The sequence below is a fragment of the Amblyomma mixtum genome, chromosome 3 (assembly GCF_055824585.1).
Source record: "Amblyomma mixtum isolate Tamu chromosome 3, ASM5582458v1, whole genome shotgun sequence".
Classification (NCBI taxonomy): domain Eukaryota; kingdom Metazoa; phylum Arthropoda; class Arachnida; order Ixodida; family Ixodidae; genus Amblyomma; species Amblyomma mixtum.
This window is the reverse complement of record NC_143014.1, coordinates 69,701,026-69,727,330: the sequence shown is the minus strand read 5'-3', so window position 1 is coordinate 69,727,330 and position 26,305 is coordinate 69,701,026. Positions and strand designations below refer to the sequence as shown.

Genomic DNA, 26,305 nt, shown 5'->3' with positions numbered 1-26,305 from the left:
TTAAGCGTAGTCTCTTTAAATTCCGCTAAACATGCTGATGAACAGGAGTCGGTCAATCAGACTTCTGTGGTGACATGATTGGCCTAGGTTACCCAAAGTCCACTAGTTCAGCCGCACTGTGTTTTACGCTAATACCGTCTTATAATTCAAGCGTATGTCCGAAGCAAGCTGTCTACACAGCTTTTTCCCCGGCTGTCCTCGCAACACCTAGTTGCGGAAATAAACCTTCAACCTAAAGCAGCATATGTGCATGTGACGTCAGCTTCGAGATTTGTATATAACCGAGAGTTTCGCGCCGCAGCTCTCTATACGGTTAACTCGGTTCGGCCAAGTCGAATCGCAGCCTTAACTTTTTTGCTTTGCTCCTTGCCGATTCCACGTCCTCATAGAAGCTTTCTATGATCCGGTCATCATAGCCAGATGTAGGCCCGTAGGCCTGTACCACTTTTAGTTTGTACCTCTTATTAAGCTTAATTACGAAAGCTGCTACTTTCACAGCGCCATAACCACTTATCCGACACGGCAGCTTCGCCCCGCCGCGGTGGCTCAGTGGTTACGGCCCTCGGCTGCTCGCCCGAAAGACGCGGGTTCGATCCCGGCCGCGGCGGCCGAATTTCGATGAAGGCGAAATTCTAGAGGCCCGTGTGCTGTGCGATGTCAGCGCACGTTAAAGAACCCCAGGTGGTCGAAATTTCCGGAGCCCTCCACTACGGCGTCCCTCATAGCCTGAGTTGCTTCGGAACGTTAAACCCCTATAAACCAAACCAAGCCATGGCAGCTTCGATGGGAGACTTCAATGCCAAGGTAGGGAAGAAGCAGGCTGTAGACAGGCAGCGAAGTCTAATGCGACTGCCAACTGGATTGGGGGGGGGGGGGGGGGGGGGTGAATGTAGAGAGGGGGGGGGGGGTGCGACCACGATCACCACCTTGGCCCCCATTCTGGAGCCCCTGGTCTGAAGCGGCATTTCCAATACCGCATATTTATTGAAGTAGCGCCTGTAAAGGGTGCACCGCCACAAACACACCTATATTGAAGCGAAGCTAGCACAGCCCGTTTACGTGCCCTAAAAGGGTACCTATTCTTGATACAAGCTATGATCCGTGCTAGGCACCAGTAGCAGCCGACCTGTACGAACACTTAAAGATTGCGCATACGTACAGAAATGGACAAAAGTTTACGAGACGCAGGCTCGTTGAACAGAATTTATTTCTACACCAGGCAAAGCAGTTGAATAATTAGCCTCGAAGCACGAGGCACGCGTGCTCGATCTGCTGGAACGAACAACAACCGACTGGCTTGGCAAGTAGTAGAGAAATAAATGTTTTTCTGTGAATCTGCATCCCGTAAACACTTGTCAGTCACGGCACGCTTAAACGTAGGTGTCGTGAAAGTAGTGTTCATGTTACAAGCAGCTTCAGCTTCAATTGGTTTGGCGCAGAGTGGAAGCGCTACCGTTGAAGATCGTTGACAGATGTGCTTCGTCGTGAAAACAAAAGGAACTTCATATTAGAAACGCCTGACAACGGATCCACTGTGAGCCGGTATGCAGAGCTGCTGACATTGGTGACATGTTTTCAGGCCTTCGAATGCAGAGCTTGTAGCGGCGTTTATTTTTTTTTTCGTCACCCACTATTACAATTTGCTAAATGAGCAGCTACACGTACAAAAAGCATTTCTTGCAACTTGCTTTTACGTAAGCGCATTTACGACGTAAAAACAAATAGCTGCATGAATATAGCGTTCATAAATTGCTTGCAACACAAGCTCGTTCAATTTTTCAATGACCAATATATTTGCTCTTTATCTCGCATTTTTTTTAGACGCTTAACCACCCACATTTCATTGATTTCTAACATTTTCAACATTTCTGCACGCGAGTTTACGGATGCGAAATCAGATCTCTAGGACATTACTCTGTCCCGAAAAAACAAAACGCTTGTAAAAGACGAAAGTGCTGCTGGTACTAGGCAAATCAGAAGTATTTTGAAACCGCATCCAGCCATTTATGCAATTAATCGAATAAATTTCTGCGCGATAAAGCTAAGACCGACTATGAGGGTCGTCATTGTGAGGAGCTCTGATTAATTTTGAACACCTGCGGCTTTTAACATGCATCAAAATCTTCGTAACCACTGAGCCACCGAGGTGGATACGGCGAGATAACAAAGGTTTCGGAATTTGTCCGAACTAAATGAAAGTAGGGGGCCGAGTTCTAATTATTTCGAGCCTACCTTCATTTCAAATTTTTTTTTTACTCCGGTACTCCGGCTCGGTAGATGAGCGCCTTCTGAGCCGGAGTACCCGGGTTCGAACCCGACCGCGGCGGCCGCGTTTCGATGGAGGCGAAACGAGAGAGGCACCCGTGTGCTGTGCGATGTCAGTGCACGTTAAAGAACCCCTGGTGGTCGAAATTATTCCCGAGACCTCCACTACGGCACCTCTTTCTTCTTTCACTCCCACCTCCCTCTCTTCTCTTACGGCGCGGTTCAGGTGTCCACCGAGATATGTGAGACAGATACTGCGCCACTTCCTTTCCTCAAAAACCAATTTACCAATTTATTTAGGCTGTGATGACGCCACAAGGTCACGTGACCTAGATGGCAGGTGGTCCACTCTTTGTTATGTAGTTTCCCGTGTGATGGCATCGCGGCGTGCACGAAACTCAAAGCAACATAATCTTAGCAAGGTAGTTGCAAGACCACTAGTCGGAGTCAAATGACGGTGATAGGCGATAAAACGGCGCGCCTTCCACGCTCGCGCGCGGCCCGGCTGAATAGCCTGGTAAGCGGCACGACGAACTGCCAACGGTCCCGTAGTTTCGGATTCCGGCGCTTCGCACGCTTCAAGAGGTTACAGGAAGTTTGCGCTCGTGCTACCGACCGCTCTTCCGGGAAAGCAACCACGAGCGAGTCGGGTAAATGGCGCGCAGTTCGTATTTTTGTTACCAGAACTGATCTGCCTATGGATTAACGATTTTTTAGTGCGAAAGCACTACTTCACGCGGTTCCAGTAAGAAAAAGTGTGCGAAGCCTTGGAGCAACTCGGGTAAGTTCGGAGGAGGGTGACCTTGTCCAACCTGGAGAAATAAATATTGCCGCGAGTGGGATTCGAACCCGCGGCGGCGCGAACAGATTAGGTTCGCTGGCCACTGCACGAGAGCACTATATATAATATCACCGCAGCCGATCTCACCTTGTGATAAACTGCAACACACTCTCGCGCTGTTGATTGCACGCTGTTGATTGCACATCGTCGTCATCGTCTTCCATCTGCAGCGCGAACAGATAAGATCACCTTAACCTCAATCACAGCCTAACCTGTCTAATATCGTCGCCAAGCGTGCCGATGACTCAGCAGGCAAAACCATGAGCCAACCAGGCTAAACACACGCTTTCGCACGTCTACTCGGTTTAATTATGGTAAAACCCTGGCATTTTTTTACACATGACGGCCCATGCATCCTGCCGGAATGGGAATCATCAAGAGGCGAGTGTTACCCGCAGCTCGGCCGCAACTACCTTAAACCCCGCGAATAGGTTGGCTCCATGAATACGTCGACACCCCATTTTCTAATTATTTTTCTTGCAAAAAAAAAAAACTGCCTTATACGCGGCAGTATACGGTGGCTGTTTTCTCGCCATGAAATGCAAATATTGCTTCAAAGATAAGTAAAACAAATAAAACTGCGTTAACAATACAGCATACACATATTGGGGAGGAGGGATAACCGCAAACTTGACAGGACTGAAGATCGAGAAGAGGACAGGAGGAGCGGTAACTATCAACTGAAGTTTATTGAAAAAAGACATGTTGCAGCAAAGGTTGCATCTGCGCATAGCGTACGGGAACTAAGATAGTGACACGTGGAACACACAAGATAATTAATGATATACATCGAAACGAACAAGAAACGAACAAAAAACAAAGAAATGCCCGTCACAGGTTTAACAGAAACCGGGTCTCTTTATCTAAAAGCGTCACGGAAGGCTCACTCACACACATATCAAGCCCAAGTTTGCGCATGTGTGCCGCTTCTAAAATCTCCCTTTCGAGCCTCGACCGGCCCCTTCCGATGATGGTGGCTTTGTTGAACTGTGGGTAGCAGCCATCGCATTCCCTGCAGTGTCTCGGCAGATTTGCGCCATTATCAGGTTTCAAGGAGCGGAAGTGCTGTCGCAGCCTATCGTTTAGACATTGACCCGTCTGGCCAACGTATACTCTGCCGCATCGCAACGGGAACTGGTATACTACATCAGTGGCACAGTTGACATATCTGTGCTCATGCTTCGTCGTGCACGCGACCCTGCGCTTACCTTCCGCCACGCGCCCGCAGAGCTGCGATAGCTTGCAAGGGGCTGAAAAAACAATCTGAATGCCTTGCCTACCTGCCACCCTCTTGAGGTTATGGGCCATCTTGTGCACATAGGGCACAACTTCAAGCGGCCTTTTGTCCAGAGGGATCGCCTCCTCTTGGCCACGCACCTTGTTCCGCAGTTTCCACAACAGAGATTCCGCCACTGCTTGGAGAACGGGTGGTGGAAAGCCTGACTGCAGCAACTTATCCACTTGGCCCTGAAAACTACCTGCAGCTTTGTGCTGGCATGACTTCAAGAGAGCTGACCTCATACAGGTCATGGCTATGCCTCTCTTAATTAGTTTGGAGTGGCAGGAAGAGAAGGGTAACACGGCCTTTTTTTTTTTTTTTTTGAACGCGGCCTGTAGGCCCAGCACACGTGGTCATTGGCGCTAAAAGAAAGCTGCAAGTCTAAAAACTGGATGCACTGATCTTGTTGTTTTTCAAGGGTGAAGTTTAAGGAATGGGAACTATGCTTGAAAACCGCGAGAACGTCCCCCGCGACTGTGTCATGACAGGCTTCGTGGTCAACATTTAAAAGGACTAAGAAATCATCCACATATCTGAAAACTTTTTTAACACCAAGGTTGGCAGCGTCAAGCTGAAGCTGAAGCTTGCGGTCAAACTTAGCAAGGAAAATTTCACACAGGACCGGCGCAACGCAGGACCCAATGCAGATGCCCCGTTTCTGGGTGTACAGGTTCCCTTCAAATTTAACAAGGGTTGCGCAAAGGTAGTACTTTAGCAACTCTAAAAACCCGTCTCTGGAGACACCACAAGCGTTTTGGAAAGATACAACACCTAAAAGATCAATCTGCTCGCTGACCGCGGAATAAAGTTCGTCGTGCGGAATGGAATAAAAGAGATCTTCAATGTCAATAGAAATGCTGAAATTCGCGCCGATGACGCTCTCCTGCAGCACAGCTGTCACGCTAGCCGAGCTCGCAACCTTGAACGGATCTTCAGGACTGAGGTTGTTGAGGTGCTTCATGAGGTACCTGCTTAGGACACCCTGCCAGCTGCCTTTCTCGGTGATGATGGTTCGTAGAGGGCACGAGTCTTTATGCGTCTTTGCAGAAAAGAACACAGACAGGGCATCTGCCTTCATGGCTTTCACTTGGTTGTGCAGGGCTTGAAGGTCCATCTCCTCGAGCAAATTCAGTGCAGCTTGCTTGACCTTAGAGGGTTTTTGTCTCGTCTCGTTGAAATTTTTGGTCACTGCCTGCTGGGCCTTCTCGCGGAACACACTTTGCGGGAGGACTGTGAAGCCGCCTTCCTTATCGGATAGGAGCAATGCAAGCTCACCCCTGTGCAAATCCTCAGCGACTCTACCCAGGAGATCCTGGCTGTGCGACTTATGAGGAAAACACCTCATTACTACATCCACACCGTCTAAATGGCAGCGCTGACGCTCTTCCTTGGGCGCCTTGTCCGCTATCCGCCGCACGAGTGCGAGCATGCCGTGCTTGCTGACTGGCGCATCCAAACAATATTTAGGCCCTCGCTCGAGTAAAGCTTGTGCCTCTTCTGTGAGGGAAGCTCCGTACAAGCAGAAAACAGGTACCTTTTCAGCAGCCACCTGTCTGCGTTTCCTCGGGAGGCTCAACCGCTGGTGATTCCAAAGGAAGTCCACGGACGAGCGGGCCGCTTTCTGATAGTCGGACAGGGTCCTCTGTCCCTGGCTTCCGCAACCGCACCACTCGAAGCAGAGCAGTTTCAACCACTCGTGCAGAAGTCGCACCTGACGCCAGCATTCCGCTTTCAAAATTTTGGTGATTCTTCTCCAGTGCCCAATTGAAGGGGGAAATGTCCCGAACGATTTCTCGATGTCCGGGGGGCAGATAGAAGCACGAAGGAAATAACCATAGGTTCTTGCTCGGCACTCAGTTGAAGCGATAAGTCTAGCGCAGAAACCACACTTACTGCTGGACGGATAGTGACACAAAAAAGAGCCCAATGTAGGAGAAATAAGGTTCAACAAGGGGAAGCTTTGGGCCAGTTGGTCAGACATGTTGGGGAGGAGGGATAACCGCAAACTTGACAGGACTGAAGATCGAGAAGAGGACAGGACGAGCGGTAACTATCAACTGAAGTTTATTGAAAAAAGACATGTTGCAGCAAAGGTTGCATCTGCGCATAGCGTACGGGAACTAAGATAGTGACACGTGGAACACACAAGATAATTAATGATATACATCGAAACGAACAAGAAACGAACAAAAAACAAAGAAATGCCCGTCACAGGTTTAACAGAAACCGGGTCTCTTTATCTAAAAGCGCCACGGAAGGCTCACTCACACACATATCAAGCCCAAGTTTGCGCATGTGTGCCGCTTCTAAAATCTCCCTTTCGAGCCTCGACCGGCCCCTTCCGATGATGAGGTGCGTAATATACACATATTACTTGTAGCAACCAGTTTTAGCTAAAGTACATCTGTTGCATGAAAAAATGAAATTTAGAAAATATAACAAAGTTTCAAACAAAAGTGAAGAAAATTTACAACAAAATAAAAATAAGCAAAATTTAAGAAAGACCTTTTATCCAAATGTTCGAGTTGCCATGAAATTTTAATTGAATATAGGCCATCTTGCTAACATTCTTCATTTGTTCATACAGTTTTGTTCTCGTACACAATGTTCTTTAAATGCAGACATAATGTACCACTACATGTAAAGTTGATGCACCAGTGTCCAAGTCTTATCCATGCTTTACAACTATAGTTGGATACAACTCAAGAACGCAGGGGTGAATGCACCTCAAAGCAGGCCCTCCAGCCAATAATGTCCTCCAGTTGTCAGGACATCCCTGGTAATTCGTTAACCCGTGGTTAATCCCCTAGCACCTGCCAGCCTCCTGTGATGTCATACTACCAGGTACCAAGGAGATTAACCACAATACCAAAAGAACTGGCCGGTGTACTGTGCGATGTCAGTGCATGTTAAAGAACCCCAGGTGGTCGAAATTTCCGCAGCCCTTCACTCGCTTTGGGACGTTAAGCCCCCTAAAACCATAAAAATAACTGGTCGACGCCACTGGCTGGATGGCCTCCTTTAGGAGCGTTTGTCACTGCATTTGGATGGAGTTTTCAGTTTTTATTTTTTGAAAATCCAGTGAATTTTTTTCGCTGTTTATTTCAGAACGTAGTTATCGTTTTTTTCCCAGTGTATATTATTTCGTACGGGTGAATTACTTGTTCTTTTTGGCAATATAATGTGGATTCCCATGTGGCCAAAGGTCCCTTCAATTTCATATTGACCTCTCTTCAGCATGAACAATCGATTTACCCCCCAGCTATCCACATACAATTGTACTTAAAGCTTTGCTTGAAGATGAAAGTGCTATAACCAATAATAAAAAAGTAACCAAAATTACATGATGAAGCTGTCAGACAAGAGTGCAAGTGGAATTGGAATTTTACATCTGGAAGTGGAATTTTACATCTAAAAACTCGGTTGTCATGTTATCACTGGTTTGTTGCCCTGGGTCAAGCGAGAAGGTGGGGCATCACATGGTCTCCGTATCGACAGCATCAATGAAAATGCTACTGCACTGTCGCAGTAACCAGAACATGACACCTTCACGTGATGCTTATGCATGATTTCCTGTTAGCGTCCTTACATGCAGTGGACCTACTTAACTAAGTCTCTGTCCCGAGAAGACGAGAGTGAACAAACAGCACTTCACTAGCAGATGGCGCAGAGGTGGAGCTTTCCGGTCTGCAGATGTATGTGGGGTAGCGGAGCTATGCCCAAAAACACACAATTGCACTAATCTAGTAGTACCAGTGCCTCACTGCACCCCTTGATTCTGTACTTTGTTCATTTCCTCCTTCAACTGAGTGTAACTCCTACTCAATATCCAGCTAGCTGTAGTGTGCATGTCATGAAATACTGACCTTTTTCGGTTAAATACCAGTTTCGAAACTTTAATTCAGCATACTTTTCTCACGTTTCTTTAATTTTTTTTTTCGGAAACCGAAAAGTGCAACATCGATGCGATTTACTTTCTCGGCTAAATGGCAACCAACCTACAGAAAAAATGAGACCCACAAATGGAACTGCCAAGTAAACGAAGTTTATTGAACACACTCGATACAGCCTTGGAGAATCTGCATGCGTGACACTTGCGTTCAGATCAAGGCAAGTTTAAGAATGAGCAATCAAGCAACCTAAAGTATTTACCTGCAATTAGTACTCCATCACAGTTGTGTACCACCTCTGGCTTCTGATTTCAGAGGTAAAAGCTCCCTTCTCACTGTCACTCGTCCAAATGACTGCACATAATGCCATGACCGATGGCCACTGCTGGCTGTAAGGCTACCTGAAAAAGGAAGCAGAAAGAGTGTAAAATGCAGGAAACAGCATTTTTAAGGAACAAGTTCGCTGTACAGTGTGTAGTTTTGCATTTTTCAATGCTAAAAGTAAAGTTAAGGTGCGTCAGGAGTGTGCAAGATGATTGCATGAAGATAACCTTGGCTACCCCTTAAGCTTTCAATTTAACACTGGGCTAGCCTCCACTTGTTCTAGATCAGGGGTTCTCAAACTGAGTTCCGTGGACTGCCATTGTGGGTTGAGTGAGCACCCACACTGGCCTGTCCCCCTTTCCGGTACACTTCTGGCGGGCGTGCACGAAGCAAACACAGTACCTGGTTTGTTAAAACCCATTTCAGAGCATTAGTTCTACCTCAGTTTCGTGCCGTCGGGGTCTGTGCCATCGTGCCAAGACATTGCTGCGCCAAGCTGTGCCAGGGCATATACAGTCATGAGTAAAAGTGGCGTACAACACACAGAGTACCACCACTCTTCTTAAAACTTTGCCGCCACCGCGCGATCTCCTCACCTCCTCCTCACTCCCTGCGCGCCACTTCTATACAGTCAGAAATGGAGCAGCACTATAGAGTCTGCTCTCTGCTGTCAACCATATGTGCGAAGGCACAACCTCTCGATTGTACTTTTCGTAATTATGTTAGGATCCACTGCCCGTTTTACTGAAGATCGAAATAGCGGCTTGTAGAAGAGCTATTCTTTCCAGTTTACACAAGTTACTTAGGTACAATGGATGATGACACTGAAAAAAATTACTCACAAGTATACCCGTGGTATTGACAGTAATGAGCGCTAGCTAGTCCACATTGCATTTTTTCAAATCTTGAATGTGCTTATTCATTGTACTGGCATGCATGACTGGCTCAGCTCAAAATGTGCTAGCTCTTGCACCTACAGTGTCGTTTTCATTGCAACATACCCGTTATTTGTAATAGACAAGCTCTTAGCACAAGGCCCCATTGTTCATCAACTTTCAGTCGCACTGAAACTGCTGTATACATGTATTCGAGCTACGACATACTGGTACCACTGCTGTGTTTTCTTGAGCATGTCTTTTTTTCAACTGCCATCAATACTGCAGAGCATATTTCTATACTAGCTTAGATATTGTTGCTGAGTATTATATAATTTTCTTGGTTACATGTATCTTGTCAGCCAACATTTTTGCCCATGCACGCAAATAAAATATCCTGCTGACCATGCTCTCTTCTTTTTCTTTAATGATACATCTTTTTGTGATGCTTGAACAAAATACAAGCTTTAATTCTGTTGCTACAGAATGGAGCCAAATGCCATGCATAAAGTACTATAATACATCACACAGAGACGTTTATTTTGCCTAAAGATATAGAATGCGTTCTCTCACAGATCTGCTGAGTATTTTCTTAAGCTTCCTTGACACCAATGCCTAAAGAATATTCAGTAAATTGTGGTCAATGAGTGGTTGCCCACGCAGCTTGATCCCATTGAAACTGCGCAGCTGTTCTATTCAGTTTTCAGACTACAGTGCAAAAGCCACTTTCACATTGAGAAGACAAACATATGGAAGGACGATGCACTCATAACTAATTTATTAAAAGAAGGCACGCTCAAAATGAAACCTGCTGTACACATCCACACAAACAAGAAAACAAAAGTCAAACACAAACAAAGCCACAGGCAACACTACATCAGATGCACTAAGTAGACCATCTTATTATGTGGCTTTAAAAAAAAATGACTGGAGAATAGAACTTGCCTCAAAGCTAACTTTACATCAGTATTCCCCATTCAAACGGCTTTAAGGAGAAACCAATCTCCTCAAAAACATTACTTTCAGTATTCTCGATGCCATTATCACCTATTTTCAAAATTTTGCACATGACTGGAGTGCTGACCTGGCCCAAAAACACGCACATCCACTGACTGCTGTAGCAGGCTGGCGGACGCTTGGACAAAAAAGCGTGCTGTGTGCAGCGTTGGGAGCCGGCGTGCGAATAGAAACGAGGAGGAAAGCATCATGCGGAGGAGAGTGTCGCTACTTTATACTATCAAGGGACTTTAGGAAAAACCAGTGTTCCTGTATATGCTCCCGTAGCTCTAGAAAAACATTTCCTGCTGGAAACAAAAGATCCTCCATCAACTTTCAGTTTTAACATTCTGTTGAGAATGTTAAATGTTGACTCAGTTTGATGTACTACTCATTCGATGGGAACAGCGTAATATTCAACCATTTGGCAATCCCACTATGACTCATAAACAGCACATCATGAACGATTAGAAAAAAAATAATGGTGATTATGCAAGTGGTAATGTTGATTATGAGCACTAGCTATGGAGACAGAATGATGTTTAAATCCCATTTATTCATCGTGGATACCACTCGTGTAGGCTTTAGCCCATCCTCAGAGTTTCTCGCTATCGGCACATCCGAATTCCGCAAAAGCCAGCGAGCAGGGACTGAAGATAACAGTAGAACAGCTATGTTCTACAGAGGTTGCAAGCGTCTTTAGTTCGATGCCCCTACCTCCTCCCAACCCCCAAGCCCTCGTACAGGCGCCTGGCCATGTGTACTGTTACAGTTTCGGAGTAAACTGGTTTTTAAGGAATGGAAGGGTGCACTAACTGTCTTATTTCTCGGTGCACACGTTAGCCGTGCCATGGGGGAAGAGAGGAAGGTGGGAACAAAAGAAGAAAGAGGTGTGGAAAGAAAGAGGGCTCCAGAATAATTTCAACCACCTAGGGATCTCTATACGAGGTCTGTTAGAAAAGTATCCGACTTTATTTTTTTTTGCGAACACCTGATGGATATGAAACAAGCGCGCTTACAGCAGCCGACCTTGAACCCTCGTGCGCATGCATGAATTTTTTCCAGCCTGCCGATAGCGTCAGTCACTGGGAAGCAGCGTTTGAGTGAGGCAGTGCGCAGTGCTCTCGTCGGTTTTTTGTTGCAAGGAAAATGGCGGAGCGAGAGGAGCAGCGCTACTACCTCAAATTTTGCCAGAAACTTGGCGATAGCCAAGTGGAAACCATTCGAAATGTTCAGACGGCTTTCCGTGATGATGCTATGAGCAGCACACAGATTAAGCAGTGGTGCAACTGGTTTAAAGACGGCCGCACATCCGTGGAGAGAGAGCCACGCTCCGGTCGGCCGTCAACATGCCGAAATGACCAGGTAATTGCCGAAGTGAACGCTGTGGTGATGCGGGACTGTTGTGTGACTATCCGAGAAATTGCGGGAGAGGTGGACATCAGCAATTTTTCTGCACATTCCATTATCACCGAAGATTTTGCCGTGGAGAGAGTGGCAGCGAAATTCGTGCCGAAGCTGCTGACAGTGGAGAAAAAGCAGCTTCGTGTTGAAGTCTCACAGGAGATGCTGGATTCCACAAACAGTTACCCTGACTTCACCGACGCCGTAATCTCTAGTGACGAGTCTTGGGTGTACGGGTACGACCTGGAAACCAAATCACAGTCGTCACAGAGGACGCATTCCACGTCACCAAGACCAAAGAAGTGCCGCCAAGTGCTCAGCAATGTCAAAGTGATGCTGACTGCTTTTTTGACTCCCTCTGTGTGGCACACCACGAGTACGCACCCCACAGGGTCAAAGAATGACTAAAGAGTACTACAGAGATGTCTTCCATCGCCTACATGGTGCTGTGCGGCGCAAGAGACCGGAATTGAGGTCAACAAGAAATTGGCGCATCCCTCGCGGCATTGCTCCTGCACATTCCTCGCATTTGATTCAGACTTTTCTGGCGAAAAACCAGACTCCTGTAGTTCAACAGGCTCCTTACTCTCCAGATATGCCCCCCTACGACTTCTGGCTGTTTCCTAAAATCAAGAGGCCATTGAAAGGAGCGCGATTTCAGAAAAGAAAGGACATTATGGCTGCAACGACAGCAGAGCTAAATTCCGTTCCGAAAAGGGCCTTTTCGGAATACTTCCAACAATGGCAGCACCGCTGGGAGATGCATATGGAGCCCCAAGGAGACTACTTTGAAGGTTATTAGGTTTCTAACGCTCCAGTTATGCCAGTTTTTTTTCTTCGGCCAAAGGTCGGATACTTTTCTAACAGACCTCGTATGTAGTGACATCCCACAGCCCACGGATGCCTTTAAAGGCTGGAAATGGGAGTGAAAGAAGAGAGACAGAGGTGTTACGGACTGCGTTGCACAGTCCGTTAATCAGACGGTGCAAGGCAGTCACTATGGCCACTCCCTGTTCCCTACTTCAAAATTTATAGAGTACCTCCTTTTAGAGCACTAACTCTAAGAATGAAGGTTCCCGAGAAAGACATAGTAGCATAGCTGTTAAAGGAGACAATTAATTGTAGTGCTGGCTGTGCAACTGCTATTTCTTCACTAACCCCCATCCCTCGAGAGGAAGCATATATTAATAATCTCCACTCTCTCTTTCCCACTTGCACCTGCATGGTGGCGGCGACATCGGACCTCGCGGCTCCCTGCTGCGACGCTGGTCATTACAAGGGTCATGGCTTTCATGGGGGGTTCGTTAGCCAAGAGTGCCAGGACTGTTTTGCAGCTTTCATTCCCGCTTTCTAGCCATTTCTAGCGTTTTTCCTATTCCTTTGAAACCTAGCAGTGGCGTATGCACAGTTCCTTTAGATCTGTTTTCAATACAACACGGGCAGAGTGGCAGAGAAAGCTTGCGGGCACTGTCCTTCATATTCGCCATGGACACTTCCTGGCTACAAAAACTCAAGTCTTTCCCAGGAACATGGCACTAGCAGTTAGCTCTCTAGAAGGAGGCATTCTGTAGTGAAATTTAATAACACTGGTCAGGCAGTGACACTGGTTCATACACACCTACTCTCTGTAAGAAGCAGCAGAATATCATGATAAAGTATTAGAATGGAAAGGGAATAAAAGTAAAACAGAAAAACAAATGGAGAGGCTCTACATCTGCTAGCAGTTTCACCTCATTTTGCACCATCCACACACACAGCGCAATAAAGGTGCTGATGAATGTCGTCCTCCAGCATTCTAGTGTAATTAGTCATAGTTAACAGAGAAGGCACGAAAGCATGGCTCGAAAGAAAAGACTGCACTCTAGTTCCAAATGGAAGAACACAGCCTATTTAAGCGATTCCTGCTTTGAATAAGTCTTATGCAGAGATTAAAATGCCGCCACTGCAGTTCCAAATGGGAAAATACAGGCCTACTGAGGCAATGCCAGCATTGATTAAGTTTTCTGCACAGAGTAAAATGCAGACATAGCATCAAGGATCGGGTTTCATTTGAATGGTGGTGGGCAATTCTTCAGTGTGGTCAATCATCCCGAAATCTCGTAGTACAGCTAGTACAACTCACTCGCAGCCCCGCGCTAAACAAAAACACCGGTGCACTTTAAAAATAAGACTAACAGCAACAGCTCCAAGGTGCTATGATGGGAACCGTACAGCATGCACCAGTGCACGCACAGCCCATTAGGAGAGGGGCTTTGAAAGCGCTTGGCACTTGTGAGTCGCTTGCGATTGACAGCGTGCCGTAATATGGTCCCAGCCAAAATGGCTCCCACAGGCTTCGGCTTGGCCCCTTTATGGCCCCTCTCGTCTTAATAGGTGAAAAAGAGCATCATGGGGACGTCGTCTGCTACCATGCTACTTCCTATTTTTGGTGTTCCGGTTCCAACTTTCTCCCCTGCTTGCGTGCTTCCTGGCAGTCGCTGTTAATATCACTTGTTATACTAATTTATTTGTACTACAACATTGCTGAGATCAACGGGACGTCGACCCTTCTCTCCTTCATAGTGTGTTTACACACGAAATGCAACCAAAATAATCTAATTATTATGAGGCTTTTTATGCGTATGCAGTGCGACGTGTTGAGATGCGCTGTGCGCAAGGTGGCCTGCATGGATAGTTTGCTAGCCCACTGGCAGCCTTTACACTCTGTGAAGAACTAAACTGTGCACATTTCAATCCTGTGTAGTGCGGCGAAAAAACAAACGTATAATGACCAACGTGCTAACCTAGCCAATGCTGGCATATTTTAATTATGATAAAACACGTTTACCATTCCCTCTAATTCCTTTGTGTCTCGGTACACAAGTTATTGTTTGGGTAAATTATGTGTAGTCTTCTTTGAGCTTGGTTAGGACGAGGTGAGCGTTTTTAAATGACCAATCATTTCTGGAAGCCGTCACTTCGCAGCAGCAGGCACGGTTCTTATTGAGACATTGCATTACGACACTGCACTGACCCCGTCCGAATAGCTAAATTCTAACAGGCGCCTGCTAGGTGTAAATTGATAGCTGGCTGTTGGAATAATATCGTGGGCTTAGATCCCACTGGCGGCATGTGGTTTTTCTTCTACTTTCTAATCAATTATTTTTCCTGAAAAAAAAAGATTACACATTTCCCATTGATCAATACCCCAAATGGAACAAAAAACTTCCCTAAGTCTTTATTGGTTATGGTAGCTTTGGTGACTGTTGGTTTCCATCAAGTCTGTCGTAACGAGCCTCTCATGTATACCTACTCTTGTCTGCTCAATAGGACCTCGGTGCTGGCAGTCTGCCATAGACAGCATATTAGAGGGTTCTCGCACAGCTGCCGCCCTCACAATTCGATCGCATTCAACATGGCACTTGTGGTATTTCAGGACTTTCTTTTACCCGCCACGGTGGCTCAGTGGCTAGTGCGCTTGGCTACTGAGCCGAAGTTCCCGGCTTCGAACTCGACCACGACAGCTGCATTTCGACGGAGATGAAACGCAAAAGGCTCCCACGTGCTGTACAATGTCAGTGCGCATTGAAGATCCCTAGATGGTCGAAATTATTCCGGCTGTTGCTGTTGTTGTCCTCGATATATAAAGGCACATGCCTACAAAGGGGACGGGCCATGACCAAGGCGGTGACTACAAGTTTTTTTGTTGTTTTTTTTTTTACTTTTATGCTGCAGAAATGAGATGAGATCAGAAAGAAAAGGATCAACTCAAATTCAGTGACAGAGATGGTTGAGGGTGGTAAAGGTGCCTAATAAACTTAAATTTGTAGGAGTTAAACAACAAAAGAATACAAAAACAAAAAAGGAATAAAAAAGGTGGCAAAAATAAATAAAAGGAAAACACGATAATTTATGAGGGAAGATGTTTTGTTTGGAGAAGAAAATTTTGAATGGCGGAGAAAACATTCCACTGCTGCATGCAAGCATAGAGGCACCAAGGGACAGACAGAACAACCGCAGATGACAGGCGAAAACTGAGTTTCTGGAATGGAACTTCTAACAGTCACCTCCTTAACAAAGTAAAGCAGCGACAAAAGAGAAGAAAGTGATCTATTGTTTCCGGCTCAGCACAATATGGGCGCAAAGGGGAGATTGCGAGCGGTAAAACTTCAACTGCGGCACATGACAGCAAAGTCACGTGAAGGAAACTTCAAGTTTGCGAGATTGCCACACTTTTGCTCCTACAAGGAAACAGAAGGTACTGAAAATAATCTAAGGAAGTAAGTGCTGATGCGGCACATTCTTGGATTAAAAAGTACATACGAAACCTGGCCGCCACAAAGTATGCAGAAGTCAGTATAGGAGGTCAACGACTGAACCACTCAGAGGTGTCTTCGCTAAAGCATCTAAAACTTCTTGAAATGTAGGCCCTTTGGCCAGGAACCCAAACAGAACAAATTGATTGAACATGAGGTGGGATCAGCAACTTGAGCATGAGAAATGGTGGTGCAGTTGTGGCATTCACCAAGAAGTGACACCATCACAGCGGCATTTCCTCTCCTCAAAAACCACTATTTTTTAAATATTTTTAAAGAGTGTTATATGTCCGCTGCTTTGGGTGAGGGTGGCGCTGGTGAACTATCAAGGTTAGGGCAGGTGGAGGAAAGCACGAGCCAGTTCCGTCCCGGCTAACTGGAGAAACTTCCGCTGAAGCCGTACCTCCATACACCATCCGTTGTGAACTTAATTGAAGGAGGAATTGGCACTAGCATCTGTAGTAAAAAACAAGATCTGACCCCAAGAAGGATCTGAAAGAAGAAAAGGTCTCTCGCTCTCTTTCTCTCAATCTCTATCCCTTGTGATTTTCTGACCGCATGATGCAATCTTGGAGAACCTTCACGAACTCGGGGTGGGAGCCGCTTGCACCTTTAGCTATATCCACGACTTTCTCTCGGGTGGAAAGGCCTCTTTCCAAGTAGGAGGTATTCCTTTGGATGACTTGCCCCTTGGCAACAAGGGCACCCCGCAGTGATTGGTCCTCTCACCCTTTCTCTTTAACGTTGCAATACTGACACTTCCACATCAATTAGAGCAGATCCCACAACTCCACCACAGCCTCTATGCGGATGATATCACCTTGTGGACCACCCAGGGCAGTGATGCCCAAATCGAGGAGAGACTCCAGCGTGCCATTGATATCGTGGGGGCCGCAGTGCTCTCCGGCCAAATCTGAATTTCTCGCATTCCGCAAGACCAGATTCCTTGTGCAATCCCCATTGGCCATCGAACTAACTATTCGTGGAGACCCCATTCCTCGAGTACCCAAAATTAAAATCTTGAGCCTAATGCTAGAAAAGCACGGCTTCAATGGTGACGCAATCGAAAAGCTTCAGGGAACCTCACAGCAAATTATGCGACTCATTCGCTGCATTCATAACTGCCACTCGGGCCTGAGGGAAAGCAATACTCGCCGTTTAGTACAAGCCTCTGTGATCAGCAGCATAGCTTACATATGCCCTTATCCACACTCAAGTCAACTGAAAAAGACAAGGTGGAGGCCATAATCAGAAAATGTGTCAAACAAGAAGTTGGGCTACCTATCCACAGAGCGACTACAGGTTGGAGAGACTCAGATTCCCCCAGAAGATAAAACACTCTCCAAACGACAGGCCAAAGCCTGGCGTAATCTTGGCCTATCCAAATCCCTAATTGTGTAGCTTCTATTCCGAAGGACTCTACTTAGACAAATGCAAAAATTATGATAGTAAAGCCGATCTAAATCATATGATGTGAAACTGCCCGCAGTCCCTACCCGCGAGTTACTGATAACCAACTCTGATCATTGGGATGCTCTAATGCTCAGCCCCGACCCGGGGACACAGATCAAGCTCCTCCAGCTGGCTGAAGACGCTGCCGCTACCCAAGGGATAGCGGCCGTCATTTAAGTGGGGGGCGGCTTTGGGTCACTCCTCTGTATCCGCTGGAAACAAAGTTTCACCACCACCACCACCTCGTGACCGTTGCAATTGCCACGCATCTGCCACACATCAGCAGCCCCATCAAGCTGCTCACTGAAGCAGCTTTTTTGCGGCTGCTCCTCCTTTTCTTGTAGGTAAGGAAAAATAAAGATATTATTATTATTATTAGACAAGCACCGAGTGGGTTAACAATAAATGTGGTTCAATGAGCACACAGCTCTTGTTCACATCTGTTGATACAACAGAACACAAAAAAAGGACAATGAGAAATGCATCGCACATGAGCAGTAGGACTTCAGAACAAAGAACAACTACAAGCCACCTAGCAGACGCAAAGAACAGTTCAACTCCTGACACCCACATTCTAAAATGTGCGAAAACAAGATGCCATTCACTCTTCTTAGCCGACTTTTCAGCCCTGTGATGTTGATTTATCTCCAGCAACGCTTGTAGAATGAAGGGAACTCTACACTGACAGGTTTGAAAACTAGCCCAGGAAAAAACCGGCAAAGATGCTGCAACGTCAGATATACTATGCATTTTAGGGCTGGTAATTTCCGCTACCGCCAGTGCAACCCCAGCACCTTCTAGAAGCATCCCCACTGTAAAGATAAAAGCGGTAAGTTCTACTGCACCCCATTATGATTCAGCAAAAGCCAAGCAAAAGCTCCATGATCAACTCAGAGCAAAAGTCAAACATGAGTACATGGTCTTTCACTTTGAAAAGACAATTCAAGCAGATGAAAAACTCAAAAATACTTTCTATATAAAGCTTCGTGCAGTAACAAATAACTGCTCGTTTGCCGATATCAACACAGGAGTAAAGTTGAAATTAGCATTTGGCATGAGATATTCAAAGTTCCATCAGTTTCCCCTCTAAACTGACGTGACGATGAACCAACTTCTGACCGAGAGATACATGTATGAAGCAACATCATGACAACTAAACGAAATGAAAACAGTGACTGAAGCAGAAGAACCATGCAGTCACTAAAGGGAACATGAAGGGAGCAATACTGATACACAAACCAACAAAACTGGCACAGCAGTCCGCTTACTCCGACGGGAACTTCAACTGTGGTAGCCTCCTGAGCAAGGCAACTTCTCCTCTTCTACAAGAGAACTCACAAAGCCTTCAAAAGGTGTGTATATACAAGCACAGACCAGCAATTAGCAAACCAGACAGTGTCACACACAAGATTGTTAAGCAAGTCCAAACTCTTGAATCTGGGATTCAGTCATAACTAAAAGGCTCTGAAAGTTATATTGCCGATTAATTGAAATTAAAATGAAAACTGAAATTGAAATTTTATTCTTCAGCAAGGGCTGCAATCGTGTATTCGACTGATTCGGCAACGCACAATGCCTTCATTCCTGCACACTTAGTTTCCTCCATGCAGATCTGGCCATGCCACATATGATTCAGAAGATTCTTCTGTTGATGACCTGAATAGCTGCCATGCATGCCAAGATATAATGCCATGGAAGGCGTGCACCATCATATTTGTCGTATCAATTGCGCTTTCAGGGTTTATCCTCAGGTTGTTGAGTACTGCATGGTACCTGAAGAGTCCTCGAACTCCGCTGCACGTGTTTTTCTGATGTCCAGTTGCTGAAAATATCCACTGAGTATTGGGACAATCACTGTTTCCAAACTCAAAAACCTGGTATCTAATTTTGAAATGACTGGTGGCTCCAACACTCACACATGTCACCTTGGAGTAAACCGGCAAATTGTTGTCCACCTATTCTCTCGCATTCTTTGCAGCAAAGCAGGTGTGAGCAGATTCGTGGCTCAAGTCATCACTAACAATGGAACTGTTTGTAGATTTTCTCGCTCTGGCCACACATGTAGATATTGATACTTAATTCTTTTGCTAGTGGTATGCCCAGAACTCGTCAGAAAGCACGACAGTCGAGTTTTCGGCAAAACTGAAGTTGAATACAATAATCGAAGTGAAATACAATGCTCCCACACTATGTGCATCGCTTTTCCCCGTAGATGGCTTTACCTTGTGCCTTCCTAATGTCGTTGTGCACAATCCGCCTTGCCACTAACACCCGAAGATGATTAAAAAAGTGGCAACGTGCAACTGCATGCTGTGTGAAGATATTTCATGCAGAAGTAGCGAAAGCACGAGTAGCACAAGTACCTAGTCCGTCCCATTGACATTCACAGATCTTTTGGATACTAGCAGTTGCTTCAAAACGTTGATGTCTAGGTCAGTAACGCTGCGAAAATTTCACTCTTTTGCAATGAGCTTCTTTGGCTTCGAAAGGTAATCTGCACAAGACATTCGCTTAGAGCTACACTGTGTCGCCATGAGATGCACGTGAGTAGCGGAGTAAGAGCAGAACGAAAGTACATCTCTCGTTCATTTGTGATGGAAGTGAACGTCTGGTAACCGCTAGGAAGTGTTGTGCCCATGCTCCCCTCCAGCCTAAGCAGATTAGAACGCAGACTTGCTCATCCAGCATAGCCATGGCAGCGGCAGCAGAAAGTCTCCTTTGGAAGAAGCCATCCCACCTTTGCTAGAGCACCCCCTGTCTGCTTGACAAAGATTGCTCCCAAGGCCTGCCCTAATGAACCATCTGGAGGGAACCCAGGTGTCATCTGGCTCCAATCACAGTGCTGAAACCGAAAAGATTGTCGTGCTGAACTCTTCACACAAAGGCCTCACTTCCAGTGGTTCTTTGGCATGCAGGGTCCTGCAGCGGCGGGCGGGCGTGCATTATCCCTATCTGTCGCGACCATATCTGAAAACAAAGGACCAGTTTACGGCAGTTTCCTCTACCCCACATGCCTGCCCGAGGACACGAAAATGAACTCCCACCGCATCGCCTCTTAAAACAAGCGTACAGAGTGCACGCGCTCCTGCTCAGCAGCCCCGCTCTCATGGCCTTTCTCAAGCCCAAATCTTCTCAAAATTGACGTCCTCAGTGCCACCAACACCTTTCCGTTACTCCAAGTTTTTTTTTAAGAAGCTGAAATCCAGTCTTGCCTGCATTATATAGATGCATCAGGCAAGAAGTCAGATCTACATGATTGGCCAATCCTTGCACAAGGGCCTCATCAGAGCGAGTGTAACTACTAGAGCAACAAAATTATGGAACATGTTAATGATTGTGAAAGCTGATATAGAGGAGAATATGTGGATAAGTTTAAAAATATCAAAAATTGGTTTTTCTTTTTACCACCATCAGAAGTATCCACTGTTCAGTGTTTTCTTGAAGTTAGCATGATTGTATCTCTGTCAAAAAGGCACATAAATATGAACTTCAGCAGTTCGAATGATCAGCTTGAGTAGAACATAATGTAGAATTACTGCTGCTCTCTACTGCAAGCCTTAATTGAGATAAAGACCTGCAAAGTAGACAGAAAAGCATTCCCTGGGCAGACCAACAAATTTTATAAAAAAATTTATACCTTCTAGACAGACAAAAATAACTGAGCACAGATAGAAACATCCATATACGTATTTATTCAAACAATTTTCAGGCACTGAACGTTATTATATTTTATGTAATTCATAACCAAAGTTGGTCAAAACAGCACAGCACATAAGCACGCAACTCCACCTCTACGTCATTAATAATTTCTCGTGCTTAGAAAAAATTTTAGGGGCCACACCAATTGTGCATCTCTCCTTTCCTGTCACCAGGCAGCAATATGTAAAAATTTAAAATAAATTTAAGTGGTTGACCAGCCACCCTTTGTTTGATCTAATGTGGCAACCAGCCCGCTGTGAAATAAACACCATTTCAATATTCCTGCATCTACCATTAGTTGGAGTGCTACATGGGCACCCAGGGCAAAATTCTCAGGAGGAATTTTTCTAGCAATACCTAACCCATTTATGCCAAAACTTCAGAAATTTGAAGAAATTCAAATATTTTTTCATATAAAATGTTCATTCCACTTTACAATTTAGAATCATCTTTTTATTAGTGGAAGTATTTTTCTTGACACCAACTTTTGAGTCATCCTACAGTGAAGGATACTAGGCAAATTTGCTACCTGTTACATGTGTTAGAGCTTCCAATGTCTGCATCAACATAAAAATCACATTTCTCATGATGCACGGTGGTTTCCTTATGACAATGTGCAAAAATTATCTGTTTTTCTTGCAGAATTACCACGTAGTCAATGGGTTCGAATTTCAAAAATGGTGTCCAGAGAAGACTGGCAGATCTTTATGAATGCACAAAATGCACGAAACTGAACACACACAACACAACCCTCGCACAGAAGAAGTTTAGAATCTTTTGGCTTTTTACAAACATGAATGGCTCTGCTGTGTTCTTAGACCTTGATGCCAAGACTGATCTCCGGCAGCTTACTCTGAATGAAGCATTCCCAGCACACAAGTTTGCAACACCATTCAGTCACCACTGCTTTCTCTGAGCACTGTTGGAACTCGCTGTTCCAACAGGCCATTGACAAGATTTTTGAAGGACATTTCCTCATGAGGCCATTTTGATAACATGCAGGTGACCTCAAGGACTCTCAAAGAGCACAGAGTAACTGTTCTGGCAACTTCTTGGGAAAACAACCTGAAGCTGGACAAGGCCAACCTGGACAACTTCCAGCAATTTCACATCTAGGACACTATCACTTGCCGGAAAGGGTGGCTACCGAAAATAAATGATACCGAGCACATGTCAACTCCATCAAACAAGTCAGACCTACAGAGATTCTCGGGAATGAGAAGTTTATACCAAACATCGCAGGAACTACTAGCCCTCTATGTGAGCTTCTCAACATGATTGAGAAAAAAATTGTGATAGCACCTGTTTTCCTTATCAGTAGCACTCATACCTCCTCAACACAATAATGAACAGACAAAAAGAACTCCTAGCTGTGGTGTTCACATAAGAATGGCTCCAGCATTACACTTTTGGCTGCTTTGTAATAATTGAAACAGCCCAACCTCTAACTGAATTACAAATGAAGGATTTAGCAAAAATGTCACCAAAGCAAATACTTTTGCACCAGCTTCAGGGCAACAGCAAAAAGCAGCTGATCGTGGTTAATACACTACCAAAGTCCTTTAACCCAGAAGCTAAGATGGAAACTGGAAACAGTGATCCATGACTTTTGGCCACAGGTTATTTCAAGCATCACTAACCATGCTCGAACAGATCCAAAAAGCAACATGCAGTTCCTTAGCAACTAGATGCACAGATCACTTCTCTGAAGTTCATCGTGTCGCATGATCATATTTTCACAACAAGTGACCTTTCACACAAATCTAGGCAGTGTGACATGTAAAAAGTTAGCAACCCAGGGTGCTTTTTAGCCTCCACTTGACAAGATAATTTTGCTAATCCAACAAGAAAGAAAACCCTTAGCAACTGCTGCTTGAAAGAGACCTGCCAGCTCCAAAAATTAGCTGCTCATTTCTCTCCCTTTGACACCGAGGCAGCACTTATATCCTTGCTGTTCACTGCTTTTCAAAGTATGTGAAAGTGAAATGCTTTGAAACTACCATAGCAACTTTGCTCCTAAAAGACATCTTCACACATTTCTAATCTCTAATAAGCTTCTCTGATATAAGGGACCCTTATTTGCTCAGAAGCATTCGAGCATTCTTGCAAGGATGGGACACTGTTCATTAACCATCATTACCACTGTGCCCAATTTCCAATGATCAGGTGGAACAAACAGTACACATTATTAAAAGCTCATGATGATCATGTCATACAGTGATGGCAAAGGTTTGCACTTGGTCCACCTCAACTAACAGGCCAACAAAGGAACATGTTCGCCTGCAGAGTTGTTGATGGGCAGGAAATTGAGAACATTCATATTGACGCTTATAAGAAGCCCAAAAACCATTGTTCTCTACTGATGCACACTAGAAACTTTTCCAATGCAGACAGACTGCACAGCTCAAGCACTGAGATATCCAAGCTGACAGACTTCTGACTCTTGTAAGGCACCAGCCTGTCAGGGTGAGGCACAAGAATACTTTGCAAAAAATAGTTGTCACTCAGGTTGGTCCCCAGCCAAGGCATTACACAGTGCAAACCAAAACAGATGGCATGAGATGACAGCCTGTCAGCAGACTACAGTTTGGACAAACTAGAGCCAACAACAAGTGGCACGTGGCAGAAATCTAACACACAGGCATGGTGAAGAAGCAAGAGATGCTCTATTATGTATATGTCACACATTATGGATAAATCATTTGTTCACCTGCCGGGTACCAGGAATGATATTCAAACAGTGTTTTGTGCCCATTAGTGAAGTATTTGTTACAAAGAAGTATGTGATGTTTCATTACTAATGCTCCCTTCCTGCCCCACACAGCCGCTAACAGCAGTAAACATGACATGGACCAGGACAGTGCAGAGTGCCAAGAAAACAAGGTAACAAAAGAAAAGTCCAAAGAGTACGCCGAAGAATTTAAAGTTTGGTGCTTGCAATGATGCTAGACCAACGAGCCCCTCAATTCCCTGTCCATTGAAAGACGTCATGCACAACAGCATACAGAAGCAAGCGGACAAAGCACTATGCAGGAAGAAAAGGCAGAACAAACTAGCTCAATGTTTTGATGCAGCTCTATACGATATGTGACTAAAGTCTGTGGTTCAAACATTACTGCCAGCCAGCAAAAGAAGATAATAGGTATGTACTGCAAATTTTCAAGAAAGTGCAGCTGAAGTGACTAGCACATGATAATGAGGGTGAAGAAAAAGAAACCTCATAAATAACTGAGGAATCCATTACACAACCAAGCCATGATACTGGAACCTTTAGAATACTCTCCCCGGCATAACGGGGACATGGCACTAGCGTTACTGAAGAAAATGGAACACCTAAAGGCACTCTGTATTCAGCCTAGAGCCTTCCTAGGACCACAAGAGGAGTTAGGCCTGTGTGCTACAGGCGCTACTAATAGTAAATAGGAAGTTTTTTTTTTCCCCTTCATGTACACCACCGCTACTTCATTAAGGGACAATAAGGGTCATTAAGGATCGTAAAGATTCACAGTTCATGGAGGCTCTCATATCAATCTGTTGCTAGAACACAACAGTAATAGCCCTGAAGACATCACAGAGATTTCACATTAAAAGAACGGACTGGCATGCATGACTGAAATGTGTGTCACACTATAAGGGCCATTTCAATCAAGCTACAGCTCTTAATTTTCAAACAACTTGTTATACAAAGTAAAAGACCTTGTTTCTTTTAACACGACACCTCTCTGTATTCAATGTTGTTTCACTCTGACAGGCAGATTTGAAAGCTTCCCTCACGTAAATCACTCGTATGTTTGCATTCAGATTTTGCAGAGAGGTGGCATTTCATGGCGATTTTTGTTTAATGACACATTTGGGCACCATACTTACCTCATTCAGTGAAAATGAATAGACAGTCTGTTGTTTGCAGTGATGCCAGACCAAGGAAGCAAGTTTTTGCCAAGGCTGGACTGGCAGCGCTGTCTCTCACCTGCAAGTAATAAAGGTGAAGGATGAACACAGATGACGCAAAATGAAGAATAAAATACTTTACTGCAATTGAAAAATGAAAGCAAGCTAACTGAAGTTTGGGGTAAATTCATGCAAAAACATATTTCCTTTAGCTAAGATTGGTAAAACAGACAAAAATGGATTTTAGAAGCAGCCGTGTGCTGCCCTCCCATTATGTCCAGATCACTAGGAGACTTTTCTGCTGCCTCCCAAGGCAGAGATAGGTAACTAGGAGCTTCTCTTATAAAGGCAAGCTGCAAAGGGTTATGTCACGTTTTGGATACCAGCAGCAGGTAATGGGACTGGATTGTTTTCGCTTAGGCTGATCTGGGGCCTGTCTGTCAAGCTCTTGTTAGGCTTTCTGCTTGTTCCCCTTCAACGCCAAAGCTGTCAGTGGGCGCAAGGTGCTGAAAATAAAATTCGACTTGACCACAGAAATGGCTGCTGTGCCATGCTAGCAGGCTTTGTCTTTCCATTACTGGCATGCAGAGGACAGCCTGCAATAACCACAGCACAAGCTAAAAATGAAACACATAAAGAAAACACCCCCTTCATGAATATGATCGAGCAGTAAAAGTAAACAATTTCAGAACTTGATTCCTATTGCAGCGAAGAAGCACGAACACAAGTAGAAGGAACACGCAAAAAACACGGACGAACGCGTCCGTGTTTTTTGCGTGTTCCTTCTACTTGTGTTCGTGCTTCTTCGCTGCAATATGAATCAAGAATGTTACCAACTTGCCCAAAAACGTGTTTTACTCAAGTAAATTTCAGAACCAGCATCCTCACCTAGACTCGTACTAAGAGGGGCCACAGAGGAAGCCCAGACAATGCTGTATATATTAGGATTAATGGATAACTGAAGAAATAGCACAACACCTTAAAATGATAGCCTACTGCCGGGAGCAAGTACAAAAATATCGGCATATTCTTTTTTTCCTTATGATGACAAGAATGAGGGCAGAACTTGGGCTTTTGGCAGGAATTTATAGTTAAAA

General features: G+C 45.1%; 1 long non-coding RNA gene across 3 annotated transcripts in view; it reads right to left on the bottom strand.

The window, feature by feature from the left end:
* Positions 1-8,414: 8,414 nt before the first annotated feature.
* The window catches only part of LOC149350531 (uncharacterized), a 28,108-nt gene continuing 10,217 nt past the window's right edge, over positions 8,415-26,305 (bottom strand). For 2 of the 3 annotated variants that reach the window (XR_016290389.1, XR_016290387.1), the window contains exons 4-5: positions 25,188-25,287; positions 8,415-8,676 (exon numbers count right to left, since the gene is read on the bottom strand). This is a non-coding gene — a long non-coding RNA (uncharacterized LOC149350531). Of the gene's footprint in view, positions 8,677-16,903; positions 20,464-25,187; positions 25,288-26,305 lie in introns of those variants that run through there. The other variant, XR_016290388.1, reaches the window with a different exon arrangement.